At 58.3% G+C, this 5,064-nt stretch overlaps 2 non-coding genes across 2 annotated transcripts; both read left to right on the top strand.

The window, feature by feature from the left end:
* The first annotated feature begins 244 nt into the window (after nucleotides 1-244).
* LOC142794504 (small subunit ribosomal RNA) lies at nucleotides 245-2,059 on the top strand. Its single transcript, XR_012892398.1, has one exon. It is a non-coding gene; the product is annotated as a small subunit ribosomal RNA (ribosomal RNA).
* Nucleotides 2,060-3,778: 1,719 nt separating this feature from the next.
* LOC142794497 (5.8S ribosomal RNA) lies at nucleotides 3,779-3,931 on the top strand. Its single transcript, XR_012892392.1, has one exon. It is a non-coding gene; the product is annotated as a 5.8S ribosomal RNA (ribosomal RNA).
* Nucleotides 3,932-5,064: the final 1,133 nt, after the last annotated feature.

Below are 5,064 nucleotides of genomic sequence, written 5' to 3'. Positions count from 1 at the left end.
GTGCAGCGGGCTTGGGCAACCCGCACGGCGCGACCGAGTCGATGCAACGAAAAAGAGCGAGCATGAACGTGCTTCTTGCCGCACGGCTCCCACTCGTCTTTCGGGAAGGTTGTGCCGTAGCGAGCTCGAACGCCGTCATCTCGGAGTGCAAAATAAGCGTGTTGGGGCGCCTGAAGGTGGCCTCCGCCGCACACAGACTGCGTCCGGCCCGCCGAAGGCGAGGACGGACGCGCAGTCGAACGATTACCTGGTTGATCCTGCCAGTAATCATATGCTTGTCTCAAAGATTAAGCCATGCATGTCTAAGTACATGCCGAAATAAGGCGAAACCGCGAATGGCTCATTAAATCAGTTATGGTTCCTTAGATCGTTTCTTCCTACTTGGATAACTGTGGCAATTCTAGAGCTAATACATGCAGTGAGCCTGGAGCCCTTTGGGTAACGGGTGCTTTTATTAGACCAAGATCGATCGGGTTTCGGCCCGTATTGTGTGGTGACTCTGGATAACTTTGTGCTGATCGCATGGCCACGAGCCGGCGACGTTTCTTTCAAGTGTCTGCCTTATCAACTTTCGATGGTAGGTTACTTGCTTACCATGGTTGTTACGGGTAACGGAGAATCAGGGTTCGATTCCGGAGAGGGAGCCTGAGAAACGGCTACCACATCCAAGGAAGGCAGCAGGCGCGCAAATTACCCACTCCCGGCACGGGGAGGTAGTGACGAAAAATAACAATACGGGACTCTTTTGAGGCCCCGTAATTGAAATGAGTACACTCTAAATCCTTTAACGAGGATCAATTGGAGGGCAAGTCTGGTGCCAGCAGCCGCGGTAATTCCAGCTCCAATAGCGTATACTAAAGCTGCTGCGGTTAAAAAGCTCGTAGTTGGATCTCAGTTCCAGACGAGTAGTGCATCTACCCGATGCGACGGCTCGGACTGAACATCATGCCGGTTCTTTCTTGGTGCACTTCATTGTGTGCCTCGAGATGGCCGGTGCTTTTACTTTGAAAAAATTAGAGTGCTCAACGCAGGCGAGTCGCCTGAATAAACTTGCATGGAATAATAGAACAAGACCTCGTTTCTGTTCTGTTGGTTTTTGGAATACGAGGTAATGATTAAGAGGGACGGACGGGGGCATTCGTATTGCGGCGCTAGAGGTGAAATTCTTGGACCGTCGCAAGACGAACTACTGCGAAAGCATTTGCCAAGAATGTTTTCATTGATCAAGAACGAAAGTCAGAGGTTCGAAGGCGATCAGATACCGCCCTAGTTCTGACCATAAACGATGCCAACCAGCGATCCGCCTGAGTTACTCAAATGACTCGGCGGGCAGCTTCCGGGAAACCAAAGTATTTGGGTTCCGGGGGAAGTATGGTTGCAAAGCTGAAACTTAAAGGAATTGACGGAAGGGCACCACCAGGAGTGGAGCCTGCGGCTTAATTTGACTCAACACGGGAAAACTTACCCGGCCCGGACACTGGGAGGATTGACAGATTGAGAGCTCTTTCTTGATTCGGTGGATGGTGGTGCATGGCCGTTCTTAGTTGGTGGAGCGATTTGTCTGGTTAATTCCGATAACGAACGAGACTCTAGCCTATTAAATAGGTGCGGGGTTCCCAGCACCTTACAACCTTCTTAGAGGGACAAGCGGCTCCTAGCCGCACGAAACAGAGCAATAACAGGTCTGTGATGCCCTTAGATGTCCGGGGCCGCACGCGCGCTACACTGAAGGAAGCAGCGTGTCTTTATCCCTGTCTGAAAAGACTGGGTAACCCGTGGAACTTCTTTCGTGATTGGGATAGGGGCTTGCAATTGTTCCCCTTGAACGAGGAATTCCCAGTAAGCGCGAGTCATAAGCTCGCGTTGATTACGTCCCTGCCCTTTGTACACACCGCCCGTCGCTACTACCGATTGAATGATTTAGTGAGGTCTTCGGACCGATGTCCGGCGCGGCCTTTCGGTTGCGCCGGTCTGTTGGAAAGATGACCAAACTTGATCATTTAGAGGAAGTAAAAGTCGTAACAAGGTTTCCGTAGGTGAACCTGCGGAAGGATCATTAACGGATTGTGAAGGGTGAGCGCCTCAGCTGCGTCTGCGCCCGACACTTTCTGCCGCTGACCCCGTTTGGACGCGGGGTCGGCTTTTCCCCACGGGGCTGCCTGAATGTGGAGCGGCACCCCGTGACAAATTGTTGCGCCCAGCGGACGCCAACACCGCGACCTTGGACGGTCGGCCAGGTGGCGGACGCGGGTACAAACGGCGCAACGCACTCATAGGTCGGCTTTCGACCCGCCACTGCACCGTGGCTCGAAGCGCTCGAAATGCGCGACCCGACCGCTGCGGGACCGCCTAGTACTGTAAACAGGAGCGGCGGAGCGCGAACGGCGAGTCGTGGTTACGTCGGTAGAAGGCGAGGCTGCGCGTTCCCGAAACGCCAGCCGAGTGCCCTCCCGACCGTTCGAGCGTGCAAGAACGAGACCCGACAATCGCGCGGCGACTGCCAAGTACGAGAGGAACGGCACAAGCGTCGGCGGTCGGTCAAGGAACTGGCGATGTGACGGGTCCGCTGTGCACCAGTGCATACCGTCCCGCCGTCCGCGGCAAGCGCCTCCGCGTCCTCGGGTGACGGAGGCTGCCGGTCGGTTCTTGCAGGCGAGGGATCTCGCTGGCACCGGTTCGCGTTGACGCGCGGCCGGTCATGGCACGGCGATGCGACGGCCGAGGTGCGCAGTACTCGATGGAGGAACCGCACGCTCCGATGACCGTCCCGCCCTCCGCGGCGTATGCGTACCGACCGTAATGGTTGCAGCAGCGCCGGCCGGCTTTTGAATTCGCCACACGAAACACGGTGCGAGATCGCGGTTAGGGGAGCGTCGACGTTGCCAGGCGTTTTGCTTGCTGCCGAGGGAAAGGCGGCACGGCCACGTCGCGCTCGTCGCGATTAGCGGGTCTGCGCGCTTTGGGAAGGTGCCGCAACGACTTGCCGAAAGAGGAAGCACGGAAGAACGAGGGACTTGGACGTCCCGACAATTGAACGCACTTGCGGCCAGGCCCTTGCTGGCTTCGTTCTTCCGCCTCGAGTAGGCTCGTACGCGGCTCCGGCGCCGAAAGTGGTCCTTGGCACCGACTTCGGTGGACGTGGGAAGTGCCGCGCAAGTACGGCGCGCCTGGCTCCACCTGTTGGCTAAAGTAGGCAGCCGGATCGGCATTTTGGTGTGCGGTGGCAAACCGTGGATGCGAAAAAAGCTTGTGCGATTTCGTGGAACAAAAAGCGGGGGTCCCCCTTTTTATGCGGAGGAGACCGACCCGCCTGCCGTGGTGAACCGCGACGCCACGGTAAAAACGGGAGAGGCTTGTCGATGGGACCGTGCATCCCGCGCTCCACGGAGGCCGGGAGGCGGCCGCCCGAGGAAATGTGTAGCCGTCGAGGCCCGCATCTGCGTGCACTCTTATCCAAATGGGTGTACCGCAGGCATTTTCTGGTTAGGCGGGCCAATGAGAGCGAGCACACAACGATACCTACGGGTCCGGCTTGGAGAACCGGCTTCGACGCCTCCCGAGTATTTATAGAGGGGTGGACCACGAAAGCACTCGCAAGTAGCGAAAGCGAAACGCCGTCCGAAACACACCGTTTGCTCGATTTGCGGCAGCCGAAAAAGGCGCGGCAGAGTTTTGGAGTCCAAGCGTGCGCTGAAAAGCGCCCTTCTTGGCCACTGTTTGGCCGAGTGCCAGAAACGTTTGGTTTTGACTGTACGGAATTGAACAAACACTTTTTCACGACTCTAAGCGGTGGATCACTCGGTTCTCGGGTCGATGAAGAACGCAGCCAGCTGCGAGACTTGGTGTGAATTGCAGGACACACTGAGCACTGATTCTTTGAACGCACATTGCGGCCTTGGGTCTTCCCTTGGCTTCGTCTGTCTGAGGGTCGGATCACATATCAAGAGAGCCTTCGGCGCACAAGGGAACGTGAGCCGTCGACTCGTTTTGACCGCGTCGGCAACACGGACAGCACGCTGAACACCTCACAGCGAGCGCCAACAGCGGCCACTCAAGGGCGAGACGGTGGCGACCGTCGTGCCAGAGCCCAACCGAAACGGGGGCGACCGACTGCATTGAGGATGTGGCACCTCGTTGAGACCGCCGCAGGACTTCGAGTCGGAAGGAAGCCTGCAGGGAAAGTGCGGTCGAGGTTGCGTACTCCTCTCTGCGACCGGGCGCGCAAGAGCTGCGAGAGCCACGGACGCGCAACTTTAACGCACGGTAAACACGAGGAGCGAAAGCCGGCCAGCAAAGCTTCTCCAGCCGTGCGCAAAGTGCGCGAGATCGCAGCCTTGCGTTGCGCTTGTTGCCCTCGAAGTAAGCAGGGTGTCCCGTAGACCGGGCGCTCGAACACGCTGCGGGGCCGTGCCTCCTCCAGGCTTTGCCGCGCGAACAGGGAACGTTCGCGCGCAAAGCGCAGGGAGGTGAGGAGGCTGCGCCCGACGTTTGCGGTTCGCTGCGTACGCGGTTGATGCGGAGAGCACGGCGCGACGACTTGCCGCGAAGCGGAAAAAGTCTCCCGCACGAGTTGGCGAAACGTTGGCGAAGCTTAAGGCGTTCTCGTCGTAGTCCGCCGTCGGTCTAAGTGCTTCGCAGTTCCCGTCCCGTTCAAAAAACTGGGCCACTCCAGTTGGGGCGGGGGCGACGCTACACGAGACGATGCCTCTCGCCAGGCTGCGTGGCTGCCCTTGCGGCGGCGGCGACTGGCCTCGGCGGTGTTTGGGCTTTCGACACGGTCGTTTATCACGCAACTGCTCGGACGACGCACGCGCGCAGCGGAATGCCGCTTGCCAGCCTTGTGAAGATGTGACCCTGTACAGGGTTGCGGGCGCACTTGGTAGGGCGTCGTACTCGGTTCGCGATGGGTTTACGAACGTGTCCCGTCACTTCCACGTCACACCGGTTGTGCGCCGCACGCGTGCAGCGGGGAAGCCGATTGCCAGCCTTGTGAAGAAGTGGCCCTGTACAGGGTTGCGGGCGCACTTGGTAGGGCGAGCGCACGCGGTCGTGCAGGAAGTTGAT

This window comes from Rhipicephalus microplus, unplaced genomic scaffold, assembly GCF_043290135.1.
Source record: "Rhipicephalus microplus isolate Deutch F79 unplaced genomic scaffold, USDA_Rmic scaffold_441, whole genome shotgun sequence".
NCBI lineage: Eukaryota > Metazoa > Arthropoda > Arachnida > Ixodida > Ixodidae > Rhipicephalus > Rhipicephalus microplus.
This window is presented reverse-complemented; position numbering and strand designations above follow the sequence as displayed.